This window comes from Echinops telfairi, unplaced genomic scaffold, assembly GCF_000313985.2.
Source record: "Echinops telfairi isolate 266 unplaced genomic scaffold, ASM31398v2 ScPeMD7_7469;HRSCAF=8507_0, whole genome shotgun sequence".
Lineage (NCBI taxonomy): Eukaryota > Metazoa > Chordata > Mammalia > Afrosoricida > Tenrecidae > Echinops > Echinops telfairi.
The window spans coordinates 11,259,091-11,275,629 of NW_022111372.1; positions in this window are offsets into that span (position 1 = coordinate 11,259,091).

A 16,539-nucleotide genomic window follows, 5' to 3' on the forward strand; every position below is an offset into this window, starting at 1 on the left:
GCCTCTCGCTGAAATATAAGCCATCCCCCCAAAAAAAAAAGAATGGGAACATTTTCTCATATGTTTATAGGCCATTCAAATTTCCTCCTTTGTGAATCTTCTGTTCAAGTCTTTTTTCCCCCCACCTCCTTTGTTTTTTCTTGTTGTAAGCTTGCAGGATCCTGTAGATTTTTGTAATTAACGCTTTGTCTGATATGTCTTTCCTAAATATATTTTCGTAGTCTGTGGGCTATCATATACCTTGATGAAATATTTTGATGAACTCAAGTATTTTATCTTTAGTAGGTCTCACTCGCCTATTTTATCTTCCTCTGGGTAAGTATCCTTCCTTATGTCTGATAGTCCATGTATTCCCTGCACTACAGTTCTTAGCTTTGCCCCCTTTCTCATTATTGATCTTGATAGTTTTGCGTTTTACCTTGAGATCTGAGATCCACCATTAATTTCTTCTTTTGTATGGAGTAAGATAAGGGTCTTGTTTCATTCTTCTGCAGGCTGATATTCAGTTTTTCCAGCACCATTTGTTGAACAGGGCACCTGTTTCCCATTTTATATTTTGGGGGCCTTTGTCAAAGATTAGTTGTCTGTATGCTGTTGTTTTAATTTATGGATTTTCATTTCTTATCCATTGGTCCGAGTATCTATCATTCTACCAGTACCATGCTGTTTTGACAACTGTGACTGTATAATCTGTTTTAAAGTCAGGCACTACAAGCTCACCCACTTTGTTTTTCTTCTGGAGGAGTGCCTTGCTAATTCTGCGTTTCTTCCCTTTACATATGAAATTGATAGTCAGTTTTTCCATTTCTTTGAAGAGTGATGCTGGAATTTGTGTTGGAATTGCATTGAAATTATGTAGCATTTTAGGCATGATTGACATTGTTACAATATTGAGTCTGCCAATCCATGAGTATAGTATATTCTTCCATTTGTGAAGGTACCTTTGGGTTTCTTGGAATAATGTTCTGTAGTTTTTCTCATTCAGACCTTTTGTTTGTTTGTTTTTGTTAGGTGTTTCTGTTTATGCTTGACTATTGTATTCTTGATCTCTTTTTCTACTCTCCTGGTTTATTAGAATCCAATTGACTTCTGCTTGTTGATCTCATATACTGACACGCTACCTTTTTTTTTCTTCTCTATCATTTTCTGTCATTGTATTGTGGAACCTTTGGGGTTTTCTATATATAAAAGCATGTCATCTGCAAATAATGATAATTTCACTTCTTTCCCCAGACATATACCTTTCATATCTTTCTGTTGCCTTATATTACTAGCTAGGACCTCCCGGACAATGTTGAATAAATGTGGGGACATTGGGCATCCTTGTCGGGTCCCCTTTTTCTGTGGAAATATTTTTGTTCTGTCTCCTGTGATTGTAATGCTGGCTATTTGTTTTTCATATATAGTTTTTAGTATATCAAGGTGATTTCTTCTAGCCCTATCTTCTTGATTATCTATTAGGAATGGATGTTGAATATTTTCAAATGCTTTTTCTGCATTTATTGATATTATCATGTGGTTCTTGTCCTTTTTCTTGTCAATGTGATGGATAATGTTGATAGCTTTTCAGATGTTGAACCATCTCTGTATCCCTGATATAAATCCCACTTTGTCATGATTTATTATTTTTCTGACATACTTTTTATTTCATTGGCCAAGATTTTGTTAAGGAATTTTGAATCTATGTTCATTCGGTATATCAGCCTGCAATTCTCTCTTTGTGTGTTCCTTGCCCAGCTTTGGTATCAGTGTTATACTAGTTTCATAGCATGTGTTTGGGAATTTATCATCCTTTTCTATATTCTGGAAGAGCTTTTGTAAGTTTGAGGTCAACTTTTCCTGAATGCTTGGTAGAATTCTCCTGTGAGGCCATCCGGGCTTGGGCTTTTATCTGTTGATAGTTCCTTGATAACCTTATCTATTCTTCATTTGCTAAGGGTCTGTTCAAGTTCTTGATGTCCATAGGAGATAATTTGGGGAGGGTTTCTTTTTCCAGGTATTTATCCATGTCTTCCAAGTTGTTGAATTTGTTGGGGTAGAGTCCTTCTAGTACTATATAATTAGCCTTTTAATTTCATTGGGGCCCAGTGCAATTCCCCTTGTTTCACTCCTCATCCTGGATATTGATATCTCCTCCTTCCTATCTTTGTTAAATTTGTTAGTGATCTGTCTATTCTGTTGATCCTTTCAAAGAACCCGCTATTTACTGAGTTGATTTTTTTTCTTTTTTTTTTTTTTGTTTTGTTTTCCCACTTATTTATCCTCCACCCTTACATTTATAATTTCTTTTCTTTTGCTATTAGGATTATTCCATTGACTCTTTTCCAACTGCTGAAGGTTTTGTGAAGGTTTTCCAACTCTCTGCCTCCTTCACAGGTGTGCTTATCACTATCAAGCACCCTCAGATAACCACCTTTGCTGTATCTCATAGATTTTGGTGTGTTATATTTTCATTCCCTTCTGTTTCTAGAAACTTACTAGTTTCATATCTACTTTGGGCCAATACCCAGTCCTATCTGAGAAGTAAGTTATTTAGTCTGCAAGTATTTGCCCTTGTTTCACTGTTCTTTCTTTTGTTGATACCCAGCTTTAGGTATAGTGGTCAGAGAAGGAAGTCTACATAACCTCTATACATTTGAATTTACTCAAGTGTGACTTGAAGACACAGCATTTTAATGCAATCTGAGTGCATTCAATTATTCTTCCATCCATAGAAATTTCTATCTACTACAAAACACTGAAGAGAAAATCAACCTTACATATAGAAAATATTTAATAATAAAAAAGAAATCATAAATTTTGAGTAATGAAATGATGCATGCCATCAAAGAATGAAAATTTTAACTTTATTTTCATATCATTGTATTTACATTTGAGGATGATTGATACTTATGAATAGATTATTAAAAAATCAATCTACTCATAAGTTGTTGGGAAATTATGATTAAGTTCATTTTTTCCGAATGATAATAGTAGGATTAAGAGAACTATCTACATTCCTCATGAATGACAAATTGTTAACTATATCACCTCCCTTCTTATTTATTTGACTAATTTACCTGATACATGTTTTTATTATATGATACTGTATACATTCTATAGACACTACAGTACATCAAGAGTTCAATAAACTACATAGCAATTAGTAATTGTTTATACTGTATATACAATTAAACGGTAATTGTTTAAATTTTATAACCTGCACATATGTTAAAATATTATTTATTTAGATTATATTTAAAACTCAAACAAACATTCATCAAATTGTTCCTGACTCGTAGAGACCCTGCGGTTATTAAAAAAAAACCTTTATGCAGCTTAATTAGAGATATAATAAAAAGACATTTTAAATGTTCTAATTTCTTAATATATTTTAATACATTGCTGATTTCTTGTTGAACATTTTTTTAATTAAAATTACCCATTGACATTAGACATAATTTTGGTGATATAGATTTCCCAAAGTACAGTGTGGAACTCTTTATTATTTTTATTATTATTGGATATTTAATAAAAGAATGCTTTCAAGGAAATTAAGTAACTTAATTAATTTATTTTAGAAATCCACCATAAACTACTTTAACATATTTGATATTGTAAGATAATTTCCATTTGAGCTACAAAGGATAAATTCCCTCTGTAGATATTAAATTTTGTGATGAAACTAGTATATCCAACATATTTAGACATTTGGGGGGCAGTTTAAAAATAAGTGTCCCTTCAAAACATAAAGTCAGCAGTGTTTGAAGTCTCAGATATTTTTATAGTCATTTCAAACATATCATCTACCATATAAAAGGCCGTGCTTTGCCCGCAGTCCACACTTAGGATTCTGATTGATGTCCATGAGAGCTGTGTGCAAAGTTTGTAGGTACTGTACTTTGAAACTTAATGGTGTTTTTAGAATATCTTTGAAGTCTAGTTTCTGAAAGTATATATATATATCGTTTAGAGAGTAGTTCTTCAGGGCTTCTTCTTATCCAGTGAGAACATGTTTAGATTGCCTATTTAATTGTACCACTCACCTAGAATGCAGTATGAGTGCGGACTGGTTAACCACAGGAATCATTTCCACTTAGCTCAATTCCTTTACTTGGAGGCATTAGCAACAAAATGTCTTCTGGAAACCTCTCTTTGCACACATAACTGCAGATTTATTTCTCCTATCTACAATAATTGAAGTTACATGACTCTTCACATGATATAAAATTTAATATATTTTTAGTTTATATTATCAAAAAAGTTCAACAACAACAACAAAAAAAGAAAAATGGCATTTTCATCGATAAATCCATTAAAATGCTGATTTTTACTTTATAAATTATGATGACAAATATTAATTGGAATTCATTTTTATAATACTGTCAGATAATATAAATACTGCATAAGAACTATGACTAAACATTAAGAAAACAAAATAATTAAAGTAGGATCATGAGTATATCCTATTTGAATTTAAAGACCAATTGAAAAATAAATATAATATCAAATTCCACATCAAAGGAGACTCTGAAACTTGCTATTGATCATAGGAGTAGCTAAAGTTAATAGATGAAGTGATAAAGTAAAAGTACTGTACAGAAAACCTCAAAGGACAGCTCAAGAAGACAAAGTAAAATATTTTAATGGAATGCGCAAGGACCTGAAATTAGAAAGTCAAAATGGAAGAATACGTTTTGCATTTCCCAAGCTGAAATAACTGAAGAGTAAAAATCAAGCCTGGTGTTGCAACATTGAAACTAAAACATGGCTAGTATATTGAACAGTGTATGGAACATCAATAAAAGACAGTAGTAATGCACAGCCACTGTATCAAAAGAAAGGGATTTATATTCAAACATTTCAGGAGGCAACATATCATCAAAAAACGATGGTGTGGAAGGAAGACATCTATGTGCTACTGAAGTCACTGTTGAGAACAGTACTCCAGGAATTGAAGTAATCCCAATTAAAATGTTTGAACAAACTGATGCCACTTGGAAACACTCATTCATCTATGCCAAGATATTTGGAAAACCACTGCCTGGCCAACATTTTGGAAGTGATCCATATTCATGGATTCAAGTGATTCAACAGTCAAGAAGTTACAAAACATCACATAATATTTTTAATGTCACACTCAAGTTAAATTGTGTTGAAGCTAACTCAAAAATGATTGCAGCAGAACATATTGGCGGGGAATGGGCAGACCTTCAAGTTGTATGCAGAAGGGATCTGGGAGGAGGAAGGTCATTGCTGATGCTAGATGAAGTTTGGTTGTAAACAGAAACTATCAGAAAAATATTTACCTGTGTTTTCTTGAATATAAAAACACTCAAATTTGTGCATCATAACGAATTACTAATGAAGACGAAAAATAATGAGGATTCTTTGTGCACTTGGAAAAACTGCACATGGACTGAGGAGCAGTTGATCAAACAGAACAAGTACATACTGCAGGTTTAAATTGGAAAAGTGTGGGTTAGGGTTGCAGCCTCTCATCATACTTATTCAATCAGAAAGCTGGGCTTTGTGAATGAAGAAAACACGGCATCAGGATTAGAGGACAGTTCATTAACAACCTGAAATGCATACATACATAACTTTGCTGGATGAAAGTGAAGAGGACTAGGAACAATTGTGGATGAAGATTATGGACTACTGTACAGCCTTTAATATATGTCATACAGCAACATAAAGGGAAAAATTATACAATTAAACTAATGAGCAGCGAAGGATAAATGGAAAACGATTGAAGTTGTCAAAGATTTCATTTTAGTTGGATTCACAGTCAACACTTACAGAATTCACAATATCATATTACATCAGGCATATGCTCATAAAACTTCTTTAAAATATTTTTTAAATAAAAGAAGAAGCCACTGAGGAATGAGCTGTGCCTGACCTAATCCAAGGTATATATATATTTTATTAAATACTTTTATTGGGGGATTTTGCATCTCTTATCACAATCCATACATTCATCCATTGTGTCAAGCACATATGCTGCCATAATCACTTTCAAAGCATTTTCTTTCTACTTGAGCCCTTGATATCAGTTCCTCATTTTCCCCCTTCCTCCCCAACTCACCCTCCCTCATGAACCCTTGATAAGTTATAAATGATTATTTTCATATCTTACATGGTCCTCTGTCACCCTTCAACCATTTTTCTGTTGTTCATCCCCTTGGCAGGGGGTTATATGTTGATCCTTGTGATTCATTCCCCCTTCCTCCACCCACCTTCCCCTAATTCTCCTGGTATCTCTGTCCTCATTGTTGACCCTAAGGAGTTTATCTATCCAGGATTTTCCATGTTGTGGGCTCTTATCTGTAGTGGTGTGCATGTTTTGGTCTAATCTGATCTAGATACAGGTATGTACATAGATAAATATATTTATATATAACTGGAGGGGGGTATATCTATGTACTTATATCTGTATGTTGAGAATTAAGTTTTCAGATGGACATTGGGCCTTAACTCAAGTACTCCCTCAGCACAAGAACACTTTGTTCTAATAATCCAGCATTCTGTGATGCTCACCTACCGACACGATCGCTGAAGAAAAAATGGATGCATAAGCAAATGTGGTGAAGAAAGCTGATGGTGCCCAGCTTTCAAAAGATAGAGTATCTGGGGTCTTAAAGTCTTGAAGATAAACAAGCAGCCATCTAGCAGAGAAGCAACAAAGCCCACATGGAAGAAGCACACCTGCTTGTGTGATCATGAGGTGTCGATGGGATAAGGTATCAGATATCTAATACCAAGAACAAATTCATATCCAATGTAAATTGTGGGGAGGGGCAAGGAGTGGAGACCCAAAGCTCACCTATAGACAATTGGATATCCCCTCATAGAAGGGTCACAAGGAAGGGATGAGTTAGTCAGGGTGCAATATACCACCGATGAACCACACAACTTTCCTCTAGTTCTTTAATGCTTCCTTGCCCCCACTATCATGACCTCATTTCTGCCAAGGTATTTTCAATTGCTGTGCATGTATGCAAAACTGGATGACACATAAAGAAGACCCTTAAAATTTATGTATTTATATTATACAGTTGGCATAGGATATTAAAGATATGCTAAACATCCAGAAGATAGAAATTTATCTTGTAGGAAATATGCTAGAATGCTTCCTAGAAGCAATGATGAAGAGACTGTCTCATGTACTTTAGATTGGAGCACGATTCCATGCTTTGTAAAATAGATGGTCAGAGAAAAATAGGAACACCTTTTCTGAGATAAACTGATATAGTTGCTGCAAGGATGGAGTCAAGCAAAGCAGTGGTTATGAGACACTATTGTTTATGAGACCAGTGAAGTTGGAAAGGAATTGATGGTGTCCAGTAAAAACAATATTACATTTAAATAGGATAACTGAAGACCATTTTTCTAAATGCACAAATTTTTAAGGCTCTAAGATCAGGTACAAAATGTGTATACCATATGAAAATACCCATATTTTTATCAGAAAGAATTTCAATGTTATTAAACAACTTCACTTTTTTATTTCAATATTTTATTGTAATTGTCCCCAAACAACTACCCTGAAATGTGTATTTCCAGGCCATGGATTTCATTTTGTAGTATAATTAGGTTGTGTTAAAAATTCCTGAGTCTGAGAGATTTTTCTGTAGAAATCTTTGTCATGTTTGGTACATAAGACATATTCCCACAATGCAAGCTCAGTGATCTTGACAGCTCATCTAGCATGAGCTTGATAATCCATCTCAACTGTTACAGGAGGAAAGTGCTGTAGGGGCACTCAAGAAATGTGAGTCTTTTAGAAGAAAAAGTAATGAGAGACAATTTTCAATTAGGAAACAAACGGTCATGATGTCAGAATATTTTGGATGACTAATAGTCAGTATTGAATCAAGACCAGAGAATATGATGTATAATGTAGTACATGAGTAAAAAACTTTATGTATCATTGAAAATCACCTTTATTACTGCTGTAATTATGTTTGTCATGGCACATTTAATTGTAACAATTAAACACATTAATTAACATATGGTTATTATTTTGCAACAATAAATATGACATTACCTCCTATTAACATTAAGTCCAATTAAATATAATTACATTAATTATGATTATTAATTTTTACTTGATGTCAGTTTCCAACAATTCAACTCAGCATCAAGATAATTCCAGGTATACCAGAAAACTATGATCTATATAATGAACAATGACTAAACTTTTGAATTAGATTGCCAGGCATTTCTTAGATATATCTGGGTGGACATAAACCTCCAACCTTTGATTAGTTGTCAAGTGCATTAACCATTTAATTTTAATTCTTTCTGATAACTTGGTGACCACTGAGACACAATTTCCTCTGATTCCCCCTTTTAGAAAAAAATCATACTAGATAACATACACTTATTCAACATATTCATTTTATATTATCTTTCCAGCATGCTACACAAAATTTGCCCACTGTAGAAGACATCCATAGGTTCCATTGTCACTGTCATTTGGTTAGATTCATCCAGTGGGTGGGTACAGGGGAACAAACAAGAGGAAGAAGATCAAGGGTCAGATATTTATAACCATTAGCTCACTGTGCAAAAAGACAGGCAAACTGTTACAAATAGGTACATTGACATACTGTCCTCTGTGCCAAAATTCTGAAAAGCATCCCCTCTCTTTGGAGCATTAAGATTTTTGATTACCTAACTCATTTTCAGTTCTTAGATACTTTTTGTGGTAGTCTGGATAGACTAAAGACAAAAATCCACAGAAACTCTTATTTATATGAAAGAGTTTTATATAAAAGGTAAGTGTAGATTAAGAAAGCATCCTAACCCAGTGCTGTCCAAGCACATAAGTCCAACATTAGCCCATATGTCCTACACCGATCTACAAAGTCCTCCTCAATTTCACAAAACGCACACCATGAAACTGACTACAGGAGGAAAGCCAAATCAGGGAACATGTAAGCATCTCAACACTATCAGGGATCTCCAGGTGGCTGCTCTACCACTCAGGACTGCATCAGGGTAGGTCCATGTGGCTTCTCCTCGGGGATGTCTCACAGGAAGTGAGCCTTGCCAGCTGAGGCAAGGAACTAGCTAAGGCAGCCACACAGTGGTCTGACCATCAGAGAACAAGAGACCAGAGAAACAGAAAGGCAAACCTCACTGGGCCATTTATCTCTCTATTTCAATTTACCCACATGTGTTTATCAGCCAAGTTGGCACAATAAACCTTAACTATCTCACTTTTTAAAACATGGTGTTTTTAATGACTTCTTTCCAAACTCTTATTACAAACTCTGATCATGAGGTGTCAAAGGGATGAGGTATCAGGTATCAAAGAACAAAAAAACATATCATTGTGAATGAGGGGGAGTGTGGGTGGGGCCCAAAGTCCATCTGTAGGCAACTGGACATCCCCTTATGGAAGGGTTGCGAGGAGCAGATGACCCAGTCAGGGTTCAGTGTAGCAACAATGAAACATACAACTTTCCTCTAGGTCCTAAATGCTTCATCCCCACACACTATCATGATCCCATTATCACATTTATAAGTTTTCCAAATGTTCCTTTTAGATTCCTGGTTGCTATAGGGAAATGGACTCAACAAAATTGTGCTGTGTATACCTAACTTAATTGTATGTTGGAGTATTTAACTAAGCAGCAGTAGAAGGAAAGGAAGAAAGAAATAATAGCCATCATAATAAAACAGTAATAGGATACATGATAACTCTATGGAACACCCACAACTATTCCTCAGTTCCAATAATACTTAATAGGGTACTTCTCCAGAATGTGTGATTAGCCAAATCTGAAGGGTTTGTCGCCAGAAAAATCCACTCCACTTATTTTGTGCTTCCAGGAAATTAAGATTGCATTTGAGAATCACTCGTGTATTTTATAGTGTCCCCTTGTTTCCTCTTGAGCCCTGATTTCTCTATAAAATATCCAATTATATTTAAATCTGAATAAATTTTCTCCTGCTCATAACTTATAGGTTGAGGAGTAGTTCCTATAATAATTACACAAATGTTAAAATTTTACCACTTAACAGTTATACAACTCTGTCTTCCATTTAATGTTCAAATGATCTGCAAAGAGTTGGTTTCTTCAACTTATGAGAATCATGGATTCCATCTTTTTAAGGCTATGAATATTTATTTGCTCACTGTAACTACTCAAAAAGAGGAATTCCTATCTTTCTTTCTCTAGGTCACCAAAAAACAAATTTCATCAACATTTTTAATTAAAATAAATACATAGAGTCATTTACATCATACTGCTCCTTATTTATGCTACAAATGATTTTTTTACATCAAGAAATACAATAGCCTTGCTATATTTTGAGCATTGAAAAATTTAGTGAGAAAAGCAAAATTACAACTAATTTTTTCCCCTCAAACAAATCAATCACAGAGAAGAAAAATACCTGATCAAATTTGGACCTAGCAGGAAAACTAGTCTCCTATGTCCCAGACCTTTTCTGTGTTGTTATTAATACGGTGGTCTATGAAAGTGAATATGAGATGAATGTTAATAGGAAAACAAACTGACAACATCCAAGGAAACAAGATGATAGAAATTATTCGCCTATGTCATCAAGTTTTTAATTGTTCAGATGAGTTCAGAACTGTTTATTTCACCCGTATAAGACAAAACTAATTCACACATATCCATAAATTCACATACCAAAGTAGCTCAAGGCACGTGTTCACACCTGTGGTATGAATACTATAGCTCTTAGCACAAACCAGATCAACTTTATCTAAAGAAAGTGTTGACAAGACAGAACTAAAACATCAGTAAAAATGGCCAATATTGCTGCTTTTCTATGATTAAAAATTCAATAATTATTATAAAAATAAATTCCATTTCGCAAAAGATAAAAGCTACAAAAGTTGAGATCATATTATTGTATTAATGAAGCAAGAGTAGCAAAATGAGAGGCAGCCTATTCTAATAGCTCAATATACAGCTCTGAGTGACTTTGGGAAAATAATTTATATTCCAATCCCACAGATTCCTCATCACATAGATGGAGAAACAGTAGCTAGTTTATATATATTTAGGAGAAATGAATTAATGCTTATAAGCTTTCAAAATATTTTATGGCACATTAAGCATGCTCATACTATTAACAGATGGTATTTTATAGCATGGAGGTTTATAGCATATGGAATCAGGAAACTTTTGTTGTGGTACCAACACTATTAGTAATTGCTATTAATAACCTGTCAAAATAAGATAAATATATTAGCCTAGCTTCAAAATACATAAAGTTTATAATACATTTTCTTTTAACTCTAGTGTTTCAAAATTAATTTTTTGTTAATATGTCTAATTTTATTGCCTGTATATTTCTATACATAACATAGATTCATAATTAAAAATAAATATACATGCATCTACAAATAGAGAAACAGATAAAAATGGAGCTATATAAACATAAATCTTCTTTGGGTTTCATCATGAACAATTTCTAGGCACAATAAAATAAATGCAAGGTATATTTACAAGCGATAACCTTGTGTTGTATCATTTGATTTTGATTTACCTTAACCATGACTCAGACTATTTTATCTTTAGAAATCACAAACTTAAAAATGTTTAGCAACTGAAATCATATGCAAGTTTTAAAAAATTATTGGCATTAGTAATTGTTAGTACTATCATAACTGAAAAAGAATAATATATCTAGAGAAATTAACATACAAATAGGCACTGAATAAACACAGAGATGATACCAAATTTGTAATATAAAGTATAAGTGCTTGAATTTCCAAGGACAGTAAAATCATGTCTATATTTCCAGATAAAATAGAGTATATTTCCTTTACAAGATTAATAAAAAAATTATTATAAGGAGGAAACAAGGTAACATAATCTATCAGGTGACTCAACTTCACTTGAGGTGGAGCTCATAGCTTTCTCTCTCAAATGCTCCCATCACTGTTGATGTGGCCATTCCTACTATTGCTTTATGAATAAGACCTAAGAAAATTGAGATTTTTTTAGAAAACACTCGAATAATCCTTGAATAGAGAAAAGGGTTTTTGTTTCTAAATGTAAAAGACCACTTTGATCATTTTAAAATTAGTTCTGTGAATAAAAACAAACAATTAACTATTTTCTATAGTACAGAAAATTGTAATAAAGACTATAAGACAATGAAAATCATTCTGCTTAAGGCTATTCTGAAATGAGGACAAGAAAGAATAGGCATGAACAGCTCTTTGTTCTGCAACACATTATAATAATAGTCATTGTCAGTAACATTCAAGAATAGTTTAGTTTTATTATCATTGGCTCATTTATAAAATATTTAACTACCAAATATTTTATGCTCATCAAAATATATATTATTTGTTATGAGTGTAAAGACTTGCATTTTATTTGCAATTTTCTCTCAAATTTTTATCATTGTTTTCTGACTATTGCTTTGAAGGAAATAGAACTATTTTAAATGCATTATATAGAAATCTCAATTATTTGTTTTAAAATATTTGCATTGTATGATAAAAATATGAATGGTAATATTTTAACTAAAGCATCAAGATCCAAGTATTAGAGTTCTTTACTTATTTCTGAATTGTGAGTAGTAATGTCTTTACTATTATTTAAAGAAACCACTATATCCCAGGCTCCTGGTGGTTATCCATGCCTTTATTAAGGACCTACTTTAAGAAGCCTCAGTGCTACTGTTGGATAATCATTACATTGCTTACTCTGTTCAGTGGTTCCAGCCCACAGGAAAGAGATGAGGCTGTCTGTTCCTATAAAGATTTATAGCCTCCAGAACCCTATATGGTGTTACTATGAGCCAAAATCTACATGCTAGCATGGGTTTATTTGTGTTATTTTTGGTTTTGTTTTCAGTGAGAGCATGACCATTACTTTTAATGAACAGAATATAGCAAATGTAGTGCTATGCATTTGTTTATTTACATGTAACTATGTTTCATGAGAAATTTCTGGGTGGCAGAAATCGCTTGTTCCTAACTACGAACTTTCAAGTTGGCAGTTTGGACCCACCTGGCAGCTTTGGAGAAGACATTGGTTGACGTGTTGCTTCTATAAAGATTACAGTCCAGAGAAAAGTACATAACAGTTCTATAATACATGGAGTTGCATTGATAGCTGCAGGTTTGTTTTTTATTTATTGTATTATATTTCACCAAATTTTAATGATAATTTTGATAGGAGACACCCACATTTGCTGGTTTGAAGAAAAAGTAACTGTGTGAGAAACTCATGTGGCAAAAGACAAAGGACAGCCTTCAGCTAAGAGCCAGCGATAACTTTATGCGCTCAGTTTGACAGCTCAGTAGAATCCACACACTACTACTAATGAAAGGTGGTCAGATGTTTACCATTCCCCAGACAAACCTTAGTTAAATTCATGATCCTGGTAAACATAATAATTATTCTCTTGTGAAACCCTGATGCAGATAATTCAGTGAAGCCATCTTAGTAACCTGACACAGAGAAAACCGTAAAATAAGGGTGTATGGTTTTTGATAGTTTAGTTTGTGGTACTATAACCAATTATATTTATACAATAAACTAATTGATATATTTTCATAGAGTAGAAAACAATGCATAGGAATAAAATGCATTATCGAAGAAAAACATATATATAATATAAAAATAGTGAATGTAGGTTAATTTGGATATATTGGATTATCTTCATAATATTAATCAGCTTATTTGATGAGTCAGCATCTGAAGGTATCAAGGTGCTCATTTGATGACATCATTCACATGTATAACTTACTAAACTGAAAATATAATAAATTATGGAATTTGTGTGTTTAAATGTGAATTTATTTTTCATTGGGCTGCTAACAGCAAAGTCAGCAGCTTGAAATCAGCCATTCTGAGGGAGAAAGGTGATATTTTTCACTCTTGTGGTTCTCGAGGTTCTGGAAGAATCCGAATCAATCCACGGCAGGGAGATATTGTTTTTGTTTTTTAATTTAGCAGATAGCAAATATATTTTAACAATTAATCTGCACTATTTTCAGATATTAATATCATAATTTGTATATGATGAATAATGCTATTGAGTGAGTACATAATGATGATGTTGATTCAATGAACATGGGTTTTATAATTTTCCTATCTTTAATATTCTAATTAAATTACTCTCTTTAAGATGCTTAATAATTTAGTAAAAAGTAATCCATCGTAATAAGATAATTGAATATGCACAGATTTCATTTTACAGGGATCCAATAAAAATGCCCATGGAATGAGCTGTCCAAAAATCATTGGGTGAATATACTGCATAAGACCTTTGTTAAAAGCAAAGGTGTCATTTTGAGGACTAAGATGAGCCTGACCCAAGCCAGAGTCTTTTCAATTACCACATAGGCATTTCAAAGATGGAAAATAAATATGAAATAGTGAAAAATGATGGTTTTCAATTATTGTGTTGATAAAGAATATTGAATATATCATTAACTCCTAGAAGAACAAATAAAGCTGTCTTGGAAGAAGTAAAGTCAGAATACTACTTCAAAGAAGGGATGCTGAGACTTGGCTCTTGTACTTTGAGTATGTGATCGAGTGGGAATAATCCCTGGAGAACGGCATGATGCTGATGATGTAGGGAGACCAGGAAAGAAATGAGCAAAACATCACCCATCAGATGGACTAGTGCAATGACAGTGGCAATAAACTAACTACCTCACCTAAGATAGTTATAATTTATTGTGCCAACCTGGCCAATAAACACATGTGGGGTTAATTGAAGGGCAGAGAGATAAATGGCTCAGTGAGCCTTGCCTTTCTAGTTCTCGGGTCTCTTGCTTTGTGATGGTTGGACTAGGGTGCAGCTGCCTTAGCCAGTTCCCTGCTTCAGCTGGTAAGGCTCACTTCCTGCAAGGCATTCCTAAGTAGAAGCCACAAGGACCTACCCTGATGCAGCCTTGGGTGCTGGAGCAGCTGTGTGGAAGTGCTGAGATGCTTACATGTTCACTAATTCAGCTTTCCTCCTGCAGTCATTCAGTGTGTGTGTTTGGTGAGATGGAGAAGGACTTTGTGGATTTGAGTTGGCCATATTGGCTAATGTTGGACTTGTGGCCTTGGGCAGCACTGTGTTGGGATGTTTTCTTGATGTGCACTTACGCTTTATATAAAACTCTCTTTTACACATGAGTTTCTGTAGATTTGTTTCTCTAATGCACCCAAACTAACACAATGTCTAATAATGATATTACTGGATCATATGGGATTTCCATTCCCAGTTGTTTTAAGTAGTGTCATAGAGCTTTCCAGAGTGGTTGTGTGTATTTACAAGTCCACCAACAGTGTACATGTGTTGCATTTTCTCTACATCCTCTCCAGCATTTTTTGTTTTACTGAGGCTATCATCATGAATGCAAGGTGGTATCCCATGGTAGTTTTAATTCGCATCTCCTGGTTAGCTAATGGTTGTGATCATCTTTTCATGTATTTGTTTGCCATTAAAGTGTCACTTTGGACTATCCTTCTGTTCATGTCTTTTGCCACCTATTTCAGAATTGGGTCATTTGTTACTATCTTATTGAGCTATTATAGAGCTCGGCAGATTTTGGTAATTAGAACTTAGTTTGTTGTGTTATTGATAATCCCCCCACCACCACCACCAATCTTTGGATTCTAGTTTTACTCTTTTTTTCAGTCAGTCAACATTTAATGCACACCTACTGTGTGCAGAGCACTGTACTGGGCACTGTCCAGGGAATACAAAAAAAAAAAAAAAGACATGGTCCCTGCTCCCAAGGAGCTTACAATCTAGTTCAAAAGATATTACATACACATGAAATAACTGAACGCTTTTACAGAGCAACACAATTAACAAGTGCAAACTGATATAATACAAACTGAGTACATAAGTGCTTAAAAAAAAGGCTTAAGAGAGAAGAGTCAGGCAAGTCTAGATTATTAAGAAATAATTCCTTGAAAAATTGTGAGCCAGATTTTTAAAGTGAGGAACAAATAAGTGGTAGGGAAAGTCTTCCTAATCAAGTAGAATTAAAAGGGTTAAAAAAATTTTGTTAAAAGGGACACTAGGGCTAATGATTAAGCTAAAATGGTGTAGAGAAACAAGTACTCACACATGGTTGTGAACTTTGGCTAAGGAGTTTGGATTTTATAAGCCATCCTAGGTTCTTAATTTTTTTTAATCTTTTAATTTGGATTATACTAGATGAAGTTGAGAACCAAATATACAGCAAAAAATATTTAAAGTATTTGGAATAGTCTCCATATGTTTTGTAGACTGAGTCTACTAAGGAACAGAACTCAAGAATGGAAACTTAAAAAAAAAAAATAATCAAAATGGAAAAAACAAAAGAATGGAAACTAAGGCATGATGGAAAGGGTCCAACTGATATCTGACCCATGAAGCAGTCAATTCCTACCTGAGAAGTAAAGGAAATGACTGGCTTTATAAAAAAGTTAGAATAATTTTGGGCAAACCTGTCTCTTAACTAAGCAATGGAATCCATCATATCCATCATCAATTGAAAATCATCTCAATAGGATAAAAAGGTCATTTAGCCAAAAACACAAAGTCTACCAGGCTTGTAAC